This window comes from Macrobrachium nipponense, chromosome 7 (genome assembly GCF_015104395.2).
Source record: "Macrobrachium nipponense isolate FS-2020 chromosome 7, ASM1510439v2, whole genome shotgun sequence".
Classification (NCBI taxonomy): Eukaryota; Metazoa; Arthropoda; class Malacostraca; order Decapoda; family Palaemonidae; genus Macrobrachium; species Macrobrachium nipponense.
The window spans coordinates 92,165,106-92,180,105 of NC_061109.1; the positions used below are offsets into that span (position 1 = coordinate 92,165,106).

The 15,000-nt window shown below is 33.3% G+C and overlaps 1 protein-coding gene across 4 annotated transcripts in view; it reads right to left on the bottom strand.

Annotated features, from left to right (window-relative positions):
- The window catches only part of LOC135217245 (complexin-like), a 344,903-nt gene that overhangs the window by 328,818 nt on the left and 1,085 nt on the right, over window positions 1–15,000 (bottom strand). The window lies entirely within an intron of this gene.

A 15,000-nucleotide genomic window follows, 5' to 3' on the forward strand; every position in this document is an offset into this window, starting at 1 on the left:
GAGGAAAAAAGTAAGTCAGCTTAAAAAAATTATATAAATTTAAACATTAACAACATAAAAATTATGTAAGTTAATAGCTTATATGAAATTACATATATACTGTATATTTGTCAACATATATAAATTACATATAGTACGTAGTTACCGTTTAACACTCCTAAATACGGAAATAAGTGAACTTTCGTCATACAAATTAATTCCAATATTTAAGTGTTCTTTAATGTCTTAAGAAAATAACTATTGAACGCATCTAGCAAGGGAAAAGAACTGATATCCGTTTACTGACAATGACTAATGAATGCCATCATCGCGCAATACTGAATAATACTAGCCTATTGAAAGGGGATAAAATGGATTATGGCAAGTGATATTAAAGGATACCGATTTCGTTCCCATTTTTTAGGAGTCCAGTGTCGTCAGGTAGCCTAGGTCCGTCGAAATACTAAAGAAAACGGGTCCTTCACCCTAGAGGAATCGATAGACTTGCCTCTTGAGAGATGGAAGGTTATATGACACAGGAGGAAGCAATGGGAAATCTGAAAAGCACTGGTTTCCCAAGCCCACTGCTTCAGCAACCGCTCAAAAACGACTGAAAATGCAACTGCCATGGGAAGAGGGAATTACGTCGTTTCTTCAAGCTGTTTCTAAAGCTTCCTTAATATGATATTTGACACCTGAGCAAGTATGCCAATTTATAGGTCAAGAATACCGCATGAAAAATTCAATTATCATGATAATTTAGTCCTTCTAACCTTTCTTGAAATTTCCCAAAACTATCTAATATATATAATGGCTTGAAATACACACTGTAAACCTTTACATCCCTTGAGAAGTAGTACTAGCCTATGAAGATCAAATTTTATATCAAAATTCGCCGAGTACCCGTTTACATTAAAATAAAAATTTCCATAATAAAAGTACCACGTTTGAAAACGAAACCTAATTCCTAGAAAGCCCGAGATAACCGAAAACCAAAACCGAACAATATAGCCTGCAAGCATAATTGAAATGTTCCTGTAATCTTACTACTCAAAAATCCACAGAGAGTACAAAGAAAGAAGTAACAAGAAGCCTTTCATATTAAAAAAAAAAATTAAAGTAAGACATAAGTAAGATATATATATATATATATATATATATAATATATATATACACATACATATACATGGAAGTGTTTATGTGTGTCATATACTTACATGCATGTGTACTTGAATGCATTTCCGAATAGGATATTTTACCAGTTTTTATGCTGAGTTATAAAATAAATTAATTCATTAAAAATATGTTTTAGGATGGAGGGAAAATGTTGTAAAAACGGAACTCTACTGGAAGGGAAGATGCTTGTTAGTTTTCGATTTCCCTTCAAGTATTATTTTATGGAGCATTTAATGAACTATAAACTTATTCGGGATATAAAGCAAGCCAACGGAATGGGCATACCAGACCATCACGACTGAGCTCTTATGGCCTTTTAACTTTACTCTCTTTATCCAAGAACAAAGACTGAAGGCGCGGGTACGTGGCAGGGGCAGCAAGACGTGACATGACTAAAGTTTGGGAGGGACCCGAAGTCTTATTTATCTTTGAACTGAAAGCTTGGTGCACAATGCAGCCTTTTGTGTGTCGCTTAAACGAGAATGACACCAAATAACACGAGAATGGAAATGTTTGTTCCTTTATGGCGCTCGTGTAATGTCTTACTTAAATTTTTTTTTTTTTTTCTTTTTTTTTTTAGATATGAAAGGCTTCTTGTTAACTTCTTTCTTTGTACTCTCGGTGGCTTTTTGAGTAGTAAGGTTACAGGAACATTTCAATTATGCTTGCAGCCTAAATTGTTCGGTTTTCGGTTTTCTCGGGCTTTCTAGGAAGTAGATAAATACATACATACATACGTATATATATATAATATCTATAATATATATATATAGATAGAATATATATATATATATATATATATATATATATCTGCAGCACATATTTTTCTTTTTGAGATGGTAACGACAAAAGGTGGTAGCCTTCCGATTCTCATCAGGACTTCATTGAACCAAAATCCTCGCCGACACCTTTGCAATCGAATCTAAATATGTGAGCCAGGACCTTTAATATAAGCTTCTAGCTTCTCAACGCCTTGGAATTGCTATTTGCAATGAATGGACTGATGATATCTAAATCTATAGCTCTGTCAATATTTTCATCAATTTATCTCTTTCCTATATCCTAAAATAAAATTAGAGAAAAGGGTAGGGAATTCTACAAACTTTTTTTGTTCTGAAGTAATATGTCTTCACTGTATATATTATGTGAATGGCGAACTAACCTGCTACATTTTCAGAATTCTTAGTAGTTTCCTTCTCTAATTTTTTCAGTATGCCATTTTTTGCATTATGGAACATATATGATTTCAAATCAATGGAGAAAAGTACCTGGAAGGTAACACATGGAGGAGATAAGATAACTGGTTAATAATTCATAAGATATGAAAGTACCTGTGCCACATACTAACTGACTTTGGTCCCTAGAAAGGCCATTTTCTTTAATATGGTCAACCAATCAATCGGCAGCCTTTTCCGTATTTCTGTATCTTACAAACCCATCGACATTCTTTTTCCTTAATAATAAAACCAAATCATACACAACCACATTATTTCCTGCTTCATATGAGATTTTGCTGTCACAATTTTCTTATTTTGTTATAAGTATGATTAGAATTATACTTATATATGCATTATTTTATAAAACACGTAAAAAGGCAATTCAGCTTACAATTGGCTTCCTCAAACAGCACGATTTTCATGAATGCAAAAGGACAAACCTTTTTGAAATAGGAAGTGACATAAGATGAGGGGTAATCTTGTCTTCATTTGCAGCTTCATGCAGGTATGGGCAAAAAGACTGTTTCCTACAAGCAAATAACGATGACTGACTTAATACGAAATTAATTCAAAAGATAAAACGCCAGAGAACCAAACCTATACATTAATTTTAAAACATTTCCACAAGCGCAAGGAACCATCGCCATAGTCTGTGAAAATCCACTACTGCTCAAACCTTTACCAGTTGTGGTAAATAGCCTTGAAAAACAACATATCCCTAGTCCGTAAAACCACATAAAATCGCTTTAGGATGTATTTACCGACCACAAACGTTTTGGAAAAGAAGAATAAGCGGTACCGGTACAGCCTCTCTCTCTCTCTCTCTCTCTCTCTCTCTCTCTCTCTCTCTCTCTCTCTCTCTCTCTCTCTCTCTCTCTCTCTCTCTCTCTCTCTCTCTCTCTCTTTGGAAGCTTCTCTTTTTTCCATCATAAGCCAACAAGTTTCATTTATGAAGCGTTCTCCAAATATCTACATTTCTGGAACTCAACCAGCGAAGAAACATAGAAGACTAATCAAAGTTCAGGAGCTGGGTCTTACAACGAAGTACAAGCCAGGCACAAGATGAAGACGATCCTTGAAAAACGAGCTCTCAATACTTAAACAACAAACAAGCCACATTCATAAAATATCGCAAGGAATTAAAGTTATATTCTGAACTAAGTTAGTAAAAGTTGAGAAATGTGAGCTTGACATTACATTCAGAACACTGCAAATATCATTCTTGCAATTACGTTTTTTGCAAAGGTCTGGCCAAAAAGATAGTTCATGATTGAGAAGCTATAGTTGGAACATACGTCGTTTTGTTTTATAACACCTAACCAATTATAAAAATGGTCGACAATTTGCCGAGCTTACACTGGCTGTTAAAAGTAACACTGAGGAACATCAATTACAACTATGACCGAGGCAGTGCCAATGATAGGCTTCCTTTTTAAGGTAAATTTGTTTGAAAAGCTATTCTACAAAGGTCATTAAAAACATGAGTCATCCACGATCTATTTTACGAATATGAAGATATGTTAATAACTTACGAAGCCAGTACGATCTTACTGAGAAAGTGAAAATTGTTGCTGAAACCTGCAAGCCCGTCGAAATTCTGAATAGGAGAGGGTAATCAACCACAAAAAATATCAAGCGGAAAACACAAATGTCAAAAGATAATTTTCTTAGAAGGTCTTTTAAAGGTAACCTTTCTCACGATATACCGAATTATTATGGCAATGATGAAAAGTGATACAGTAAGTTGTCCATACAGACTGTAGGAAATTTGAACACGCATAAACGTTTTGACAAAGCTTTCTCTGAATTCGAGTCACAGACAATGCTTTACACTTCACTGGATTTTCACGCCTAAGGCATAAACAGCAACTGTGCTTTTGAGCTATACTATTAGAATTATTCCGAAATTCTCTAAATTAACGTAACTATCTCCTTTCACGAAAAGTTTCACATTCAATTTACAAACATATAGACGAAATTGTATGAATACTCAAGCTCATGCTCTATATGCTATAGATGCTTTTAAATTAAACAATACATCTAACCAAACATTTTTCCCCATTTCGCCCCCGAATATCTTTGGTGAAATTTGCAAGGCTTCATTTCTGCATCTTCCCCAGCAGTAAACCATTTCTCCCATTGTGTTTTATGAGCATGCTCTTCCTGCGCGTTTTAAGTGAACGTCCGTCGTTGAACGAAAGTTTCCAAATATCATGAAAAATTATGAAGTGCATTTCTCATTAAAACCATCCACAATTTTGTGCTTATGATTTAGTTAGTAATAAAAACGTTCGTCAACACGTCCAAAATGGAACTAGTGAAGAAATATAATCCTTGTATTCTTTTTTTCATGTCACAGTTTCTGTTATTTCTGGAATAACGGAGTTTTTCCATGAAATACTTAGCGCATTTTTTAAAATGTGTAAATCATATTACAGCTGCTTTGTTTCCGTGATAAAATGTTTTTGGTCCGTCCATTTTGCTATTCTGACACCTAAGCTCTAACTTAATAAACTTTTGCTGTTTTTCTGTCGTTTTTAAAGAGAATTGCATAACGTTCTCCATTTCATACATTACGATACCAAGAAGCACATCAATCAACACATTCCCACGCACTATCCTTTCACTCCTTCGGATTAAGAACAAAATGAACAGATTTATAAATAAAATAGGTCTCTGCAAATAATATATGCGTTATATTCGGTGGCGTTGTAGTTTTATACTGTTTTCAGAATCTTTTGGTGAATTTCACCTTAAGGGAAAACACAAAAGATTTCTGTGGTTTTCTCACATCTCCGGATTGCAATCAGTACATAAGCAGAGTCTCTCAACATAAATTGACCGTTTAATAAACCGCTATTCATGTCTACTGGCAAGTCGAGGTTTTGTTTGAAAAAAAAAAAAAAATAACGAAATCCATATCAATGCTTACATAATTGTTAGGATATCTATCATAGTTTAGTTAAAAATGAATGTCTACCGTATAGTCACCAAAGTTTTTCATTTTTTTTAAATAGATCACCTTCTGCAGTAACTTTTTCTTTTCACAAACTTTTTTATTTGGAATTTTTTTTCTGGGCTTTTCTTATAGACGACAATCGCAATCAAATGTTGTTATATGAGCATCCATAACTATATATTTGTAGTTAATATATTCGCATAATATTTTTCTTCAGTAAAAACAAACTGATTTAGAAAGCTTTCATTAAATAGTTACTTCACCTAAATTTGTCTGAATAAAGTTCATCAAGCTACTTAAGTATAACTCGTCTCTTTGATGTAGTTCCTGTTTTCATTTTTGGTAATATCAAGAAACAGACATATTTTCAGTTACCTTGAATAATATGGCCCTTTCTTTGGAGCCAATCCTTCGTTAACACTTTTCCGATGTTAGTTTCCTTTCGGCACACCTCGATGAGAGTCATTTACTTCTTTATCAAGATCCAAGGGAATCACCTTTGCTGGAATTTTCTTTTTCTAATTAATGTTAATGTCCATACTGCGCACTAACATATTAGGTTTTTATTTTCCTCTAATAGGCCCAGAGTTGGTGAAAATAAGTCTAGGCCTTAAACGAACAATAAAAAAAAGTATCTCCAGCGGAGTTTTCTTTCCATAAAAGCTGAGCATGCTTTTCAATAGGAGTTACTCTTATAGATAAAAAATGGATTTTTACCAGCCGTGGTTTCCTTCAGTAATATTAAGAGACAGGAATTTTATTTCACAATAGTCCCATTCATCATGCTGAAGAATTACTACGCGTCCCTACTCACGCACTCCCTTGGGTACATTAAACACCACTCGGTCAAACGCACTGAAGATGGTCTTTTGTCTAATTTAAGTTTTTATAATTTAAAACAAAAGCAAAAACATAACATATCAACTTCCGATCCAGATTAGCATTCATTTGCAGTAAAATCTTAGTCACCGTATTTCAGAAGAAACAATTTCGCCTTGTTAGTAAGTTAAGCTCCTTCAAACTTTTAAGATTTAACCTAAGTTTCACGTGATCAAGGTTTAGAGCCTAAGTTCATCCGAGGGAAAAGTTTCATGGGATGATAAAACATTCTGAGCAGAGGAAATCTGAATTCCACGCATGAGAGTTTAAAGGAAATTAGTCAGCTTTACTTCACTTTGTTTCTTTTCAAGCCCACAGATGTTTTCCTTGTAAATTGTTAACATGTGATAATGTGTATGCATAAGAATATATTAATAGGAGGATGTTTGATTGTTTGTATGGTGTTTTAACATTGCATGGAACCAGTGGTTATTCAGCAACGAGACCAACGGTTTTACGTGACTTCCGAACCACGTCGAAAATGCACTTCTATCACCAGAAATACATATCTCTAACTCCACAGTGGAATGCCCGGGAATCGAACTCGCGGCCACAGAGGAGAAAGGCCAAGACCATACCGATCACGACACTGAGGAGGATGTGATGTTATGCTGAGAGAGGCTGGTAAGAATGGAATCATTGTACATAAGTACGAGAAAGCAAGAAAACATGATTGAACACTTTACTAAGAAAAAAAATCTTTAAATAAGATATATTAAAAAAACGAAAAAGAACGCAACTGATACTACATCCTATGTAGACTATTGCTATAGTAATACGAGAAAAAAAAGGTAAGACAGAATTATGTACTTGAAAATGTAGTGGATAAATTTTATCAGCTTAAAGAAAAATGGACAAACAAGAACATAAATATGTACGGACTTGTAAAAAATAAACAAATATATAAATAAATATATATATATACATATATAATTCAACAAAACAACTGAAAGCTAAGAATCATCGACCATAATTCTTTTAGCTGGCGGCGATCCGGATTCAAGAGAGGGATCTCTCAAGGAGTTTCTTAACTTTAAAACGGAATGTTGTAAAAGTCGACTTCCTTCTGATAACGTTATTTCAATCATTACCATGATAGATAGATGTCTAATTTAAGAAAATGGTTCCTGAGAGCGTCCAGAATAAAAGGTCACTTACAAAAATCACAGCTGCTGAAAAATCGCGATAAAATCTTGAAGATTTCATCAAATTGAATGAGACCTTCAAGGCAAGAATTCCTAGAGGAATTTTGGAATAAATTCTTGACGGTCTCATAGAGAGAGAGAGAGAGAGAGAGGAGAGAAGAGAGAGAGAGAGAGAGATTTTAAAAGGAGAGGTCTCTGATAGCAGGAAAGTCCCCAAGGAACGAGTGTAGAATCATTGATCGTTTGGCGTTTGTGGCTCAACGACCAGCCCAGATCGCGTGTGCCAAGCCAACATGCAAAGGAGGGGAGAGGAAAGGAAACCCATGGAGCACAGAAAAAACAAAAAAGAATAAGTCGACATCATTATATACTACATTAAAGAAGAAAGGCTCCAATATGAGAGAGGATGGAGATGGGGTGAAATTAATTTTACACTGGGAACATTCATAGATATCAGGCAAAAACTTAGAAAAGGGAGTGTATTCATTACTTTTTAGCAGTAGTGGACACGTAAGTTTTACGAATATATTCACACAGAACGTCAGTTGATTGATAGGAAACAATTGTGTTTGAATGAATGAATGAACTCTCGAGGGATGTAGCAATAACATGACATTTGAAGTCAACTCCAATATAAAATAACTGTCGGAGAGAGAAATCAAAATTTGAACAAATTTTTCCTCGCCCAAGATGTGATATATATACTAAGAAATAACAATCAACATTCACTAGGGAAGACGTGTAATCCAATTTAAGAACACTCAACCATGATGGGCATGTAGGAAAGGTGAAAGCAGTTACGTTAAAAAAAAAAAAACTAAATGAAGTTTATGAGAATAAACATCAACTGCAATAAACATGAATTTGACGAGAGAGAGAGAGAGAGAGAGAGAGAGAGAATTGCTGATTACTCAGTTTGTAACGATTTGTTTGATAGGAGCAGTAAACAGCGACATCGAAGTCAGTAGCTAAGAATCCTAATTTATGCGCAGCCACTGTTTAGGGAGGTTGTAAATGCTGTAGGAGCAATGCTAATAAATGTCAGTCAGTGGTAAGGGGAACTTTCGGAGAGGAGTTAGGCATCAAGTGATGGGGTGCGTAAATATATTTAGTATCAACTCCTCAGCAATTCAGAGTAATCTATAATATAGTATAAATTATATATACATATATATATATATATATATATATATATATATATATATATATATACGTATATATAATATATGTTTGTGTAATGTATATATTAGTTAAGCCAAAATAACCTATAAATATCGAATTCCTTTTTCCAACTCGAGAACACTTACGTTCAAACTCTGGCCAGGGTTTGAACAATCATCACATAAATTCCCTATATTTGTGGATAAATATCCCAAAAGTATAAAAAATTACATATGCTATATATATATAAATATATATATATATATATATATATATATATATATATATATATATATATATATATATATATATATATATATATATATAGCATATGTAATTAATATTAGTATTGCACAATAATTTTATACTTTTGGGATATTTATCCACAAATATAGGGAATTTATGTGATGATTGTTCAAACCCTGGCCAGAGTTTGAACGTAAGTGTTCTCGAGTTGGAAAAAGGAATTCGATATTTATAGGTTATTTTGGCTTAACTAATATATACATTACACAAACATATATTATATATACGTATATTATATATATATATATATATATATATGTATATATAATTTTATATATATATATATATATATATATATATATATATATATATATATATAATATATATATATATATATATATATATATACACGCACACACACATATTGATTGCTAAGGAAGTCAGGAGAGAATTAATATTAAAAAGACAGGAAACGTGAAATAGAAAAGAGCTTGAAAGGAATTTCGAGAGAGGGCGATTCACTGAAGGAGTCAGGGCCTCTGAGATCATCTTTTTATAAAGACGAAAAAAAGTTGAGAAAAAAGGACTAGTCAGAATTCTAAATAAAAGAAAGTTCTTATAGAATAATGACTTGAAAAGGGATGAGAGAGAGAGAGAGAGAGAGAGAGAGAGAGAGAGAGAGAGAGAGAGAGAGAGAGAGAGAGAGAGGCAGTGAAAAATCTTACAAAAGATATTGTTACAAAATACGGGGCAAAAAAATGGTCCTGTCGACAGTAGCAATGAGTAAATCTAGAATTTTGTTCAACAACGAAAGAAAAAGAAATAGAGGAACAGGACGAGAGGAATAACTTAAGCCTAAAGTCCTGATCGGAGAAGATCGATATACTGATGACCTAGTTTAATGGCACACCTAAATGAGAATCGTCAGCAAAACAGGAAGAATAAAAAAAGACTCTCTCTCTCTCTCTCTCTCTCTCTCTCTCTCTCTCTCTCTCTCTCTCTCTCTCTCTCTCTCTCTCACGCAGATACACAAATAGGCACTACATACACACACACATGTGCCTGTGTGCGAATTTCGTCGTGCGTAAGAGACGGAAAAACAAATTCAGATTAAATAAGGTCTGAAAATGTCACTAAGAACTGGAGACAAAATTATCAAGGGCTTGATAATGTGAAAAAGGGAATTTGAGAAAATATGTTATGGAAATGGCTCCTGAGACTAAGGACTGTAATCCTCCGACAAGATGGAGAAAGGAGGATCAATAAGGGATGACGAGAAAATAGCTCAGTGAAGTTTGAAGGAAAAATGGAAGGGGATGTGGGTTGGGAAGACGACGGAACGAAAGGGTGGAGAAAGACAGTCAGTGAAGGAAGGGTGACAGAGCTGGTGATCATCGAAGAATATTTACAATAATACAAGAGGGAAAGAGAATGCAATAAATAAAAAGACTGGATTCTACATAATTGTAGCATAACAAATACATTAAGACTACAACGATGTCGAAGGGAAAAAAAGGATGTTAATTTAAAAACTAATGAAACATGCCAGTAAAAACTACAACAATCTAGCGTTTAAAAACGAAAATATTACCTTTCGACTACTTAAAACTCGTGTCTATTGATATGTCATTACCATACTATGCATTTTAAGGAATCAGAATTTACTGCAATAATACCCGTAAGTTTTAGGTGTCATCTACAATCAATATCGACCACAATTTTGTTGGTAATCTAGGCAATGAAACAGAGGGAATCATCCCCATATGTAGTGACGTTAAAAGAGAATTATTGTGCAATACTAATATTAATTACATATGCTATATATATATATAAATATATATATATATATATATATATATATATATATATATATATAGCATATGTAATTAATATTAGTATTGCACAATAATTTTATACTTTTTTGGATATTTATCCACAAATATAGGGAATTTATGTGATGATTGTTCAAACCCTGGCCAGAGTTTGAACGTAAGTGTTCTCGAGTTGGAAAAGGAATTCGATATTTATAGGTTATTTTGGCTTAACTAATATATACATTACACAAACATATATTATATATAGTATATTATCTATAGTATATATATATATATATATATTATTTATTTATATATGTATATATAATTTATATATATATATATATATATATATATATATATATATATATATATATATATATATATATATATATATATACACGCACACACACATATTGATTGCTAAGGAAGTCAGGAGAGAATTAATATTAAAAAGACAGGAAACGTGAAATAGAAAAGAGCTTGAAAGGAATTTCGAGAGAGGGCGATTCACTGAAGGAGTCAGGGCCTCTGAGATCATCTTTTTATAAAGACGAAAAAAAGTTGAGAAAAAAGGACTAGTCAGAATTCTAAATAAAAGAAAGTTCTTATAGAATAATGACTTGAAAAAGAAAGATGAGAAGAGAGAGAGAGAGAGAGAGAGAGAGCGAGAGAGAGAGAGAGAGAGAGGAGAGAGAGAGGCAGTGAAAAATCTTACAAAAGATATTGTTACAAAATACGGGGCAAAAAAATGGTCCTGTCGACAGTAGCAATGAGTAAATCTAGAATTTTGTTCAACAACGAAAGAAAAAGAAATAGAGGAACAGGACGAGAGGAATAACTTAAGCCTAAAGTCCTGATCGGAGAAGATCGATATACTGATGACCTAGTTTAATGGCACACCTAAATGAGAATCGTCAGCAAAATAGGAAGAATAAAAAAAGACTCTCTCTCTCTCTCTCTCTCTCTCTCTCTCTCTCTCTCAACGAGATACACAAATAGGCACTACATACACACACACATGTGCCTGTGTGCGAATTTCGTCGTGCGTAAGAGACGGAAAAACAAATTCAGAATAAATAAGGTCTGAAAATGTCACTAAGAACTGGAGACAAAATTATCAAGGGCTTGATAATGTGAAAAAGGGAATTTGAGAAAATATGTTATGGAAATGGCTCCTGAGACTAAGGACTGTAATCCTCCGACAAGATGGAGAAAGGAGGATCAATAAGGGATGACGAGAAAATAGCTCAGTGAAGTTTGAAGGAAAAATGGAAGGGGATGTGGGTTGGGAAGACGACGGAACGAAAGGGTGGAGAAAGACAGTCAGTGAAGGGAGGGTGACAGAGCTGGTGATCATCGAAGAATATTTACAATAATACAAGAGGGAAAGAGAATGCAATAAATAAAAAGACTGGATTCTACATAATTGTAGCATAACAAATACATTAAGACTACAACGATGTCGAAGGGAAAAAAAGGATGTTAATTTAAAAACTAATGAAACATGCCAGTAAAAACTACAACAATCTAGCGTTTAAAAACGAAAATATTACCTTTCGACTACTTAAAACTCGTGTCTATTGATATGTCATTACCATACTATGCGTTTTAAGGAATCAGAATTTACTGCAATAATACCCGTAAGTTTTAGGTGTCATCTACAATCAATATCGACCACAATTTTGTTGGTAATCTAGGCAATGAAATAGAGGGAATCATCCCCATATGTAGTGACGTTAAAAGAGAACTAAAAGAACTCGTTTGGCAATGAAGTAAATACTACAATTTTTTATTGAACTTGTAAAACATATGAGCAGCGAGACGTTCGTTAGCCCTGGATATTTATTCAGGTGGCTTTTCTGTACACAAGGAGCAAATGACTGTCAACATGAGAAATGATCAAACGTGCTTTGAGTTCAATTACTAGACCACGCTGAAAGTTGCACACTTGATTTCACAAGCCATACGACAACCTGTATCCTTGAAGCACTACTAAATAACTTACGATCTAGTACATAGCGTAAAAAATATTATGCGCCAAATTAATACACGAATAAGCCGTGTCCAATTTACATAAATGTAAATTTCCTACAACTAGCTGGAACGCCAAGGGCAAGATTTCAAAGAGACATTTTTTTCGTTATATTATATATAAAACAGGGAACAATTAATGTCATTGCACTGTTTGGCTGTCAAGGACTAAAACTGTGTGAAAATTTTCGTGCACACCCTTTCACCAGACAAGATTTTCAAAACTATCGGGAATATGTTTTGAGAGAAAAGAAAAAGGGAACGAAATGCCCCTATAAAACTCCACGACATATCTCTTAATCCTAGACTAAACCAGAAAACGATTTTTCTTTTTTTTTTATTCGTAGTTTTTTTATTTTTTATTCTTTTAGAAAGGGACCGATTCTCCGCCCAACTTCCTCTCTCTCTCTCTCTCTCTCTCTCTCTCTCTCTCTCTCTCTCTCTCTCTGTGCGATTTTACTTATGAAGGGCACGAACTCCTTCAGCTCTGAAGTTTGATCTCTCATAGAGAGTGAGTGACCCTTGTCATATCAGAAGAAGGGACTTTTTACATATTTCCGGAAATAATATAATTATAAAATCATGCTGGAAAAGTCGGTGATGTAACATCAAGTACTGCTATGGAGCCTGACACTGCCCAAGGTAGATATACAAGAATTTAAAAATATTCAGAATGCAGAAAAATGAATTATGAGAGAGATATTCACGATACTATTACGTTTTAGCTTGGAAGATGAAATTTGGTTCCCTTTGGAGTTTGATTATATTTTCCAAATCTAAAAACGAAAATGCATGGTTAAAAAGAGTTCACTGTCTTTCTGAATCATATGTAAATGATATTTAATACATTTTACTTCGTAAAAGTAACCATAACACAAAATTTGTGATATCCTAAATCTTTTCATAGATATTTGCCTGAGAACGTCAGGTATAACATTAAAAACTTTGTTCTTACAGTGTGGATTCATGTGGCTGCTTCCAGAGCATTGCTTAATATAAGAATTACATTCTAGATTTCTGAATATAGAAAAAAATGGAACAGTCTGTCAGTGAAATTTCCCCTAAACAAAAGTTATAATAGCTAAACAACCATATAGGAAATAACGCTATAACGCAAATTATTATCTTTGATTAACTGAAACTTGCAGCTGTTGCCTCTGCAAAAACAATTTCAAAACATGAAATCCATAAAACAACCGATTCATTGCAAAAAACTAAGCAACAAAATTCGATGCATACACATATCATGAAGTACGTGACAAATAATGATGAACTAAAAGAAGAAGAAAAAATATTTGTGGGTGTTCGGTGAAATCGATAGAGTGAGAGAGGGCTTACACGGAGCCACTGCAGTGACCTTCCTCTCAACTGCATTATTTCTACTTGGATATTCTCCCTCTCTGTCTGTCTGTCTCTGTCTATGTCTCTCTCGCCTACTCTTCTGAGCAATTCATCGGTCACGTAATTATTTCCGTTTTTCATCACTGCTACCTTCTAACAATATATTCTACAATTCCATCCATGTTTACCAAACTTTACCTTTTAAAAGTCAATTAAGGGAAACTTAAGTTATTTCTTTTCATACGATGAAAATCTCTTTCCATCTCAGCTATTAAATCTATAAAAACAAACCCTTCCACAAACATGTAAAACATGTACAAACAACGCACACGCATACACTATCTATCTATCTATCTATATACATACATACATACTACATAAATACATACATACACATATATATATATAATATATATATATATATATATATATATATATATATATATATATATTATATATGACTTTTTTACCCCACTTTGGCAAAATCTAATATTAAATTGTACACAATAGGAATCACTCTTGAGTGATTCTTACCCTTCTGGGGAATGGACAATGGTTGATTGTGACCTTACACACTTAAAGACAAAGTGATAAAAAATTGATTTCGACTTCGTAGAACATATTCATCTTGATAGTTTGTTTGTTTGTGCATAAGTAAGCATAAGTTTTATGAGCACTTATTTATGCATTAAAATTTTCTTTTAAACTTTACAAACTATTCATTGGAACTCCTCTACGTATTCTATAAAACTTAGAAACTTTGACGGAAGGGAAACTCAACTTACAAACGGAAAATGTGTATGAAAAAGCGTTATATATTGCTGACATTAGTTCTCCCTTTTTACTAATATGATTACCACAGCAATAGTGGAAAAATTATAAACAAAATTTAATAAATCCCAAGTGAAAATTCTTTATACTCGGAATGCAAGATCATAAGAATCTTTCTCGGTAATGTAGGTTATACATAGTTTTGAGTGAGAAGTAACGCCAATAATAATAATAATAATAATAATAATAATAATAATAATAATAATAATAATAATAAT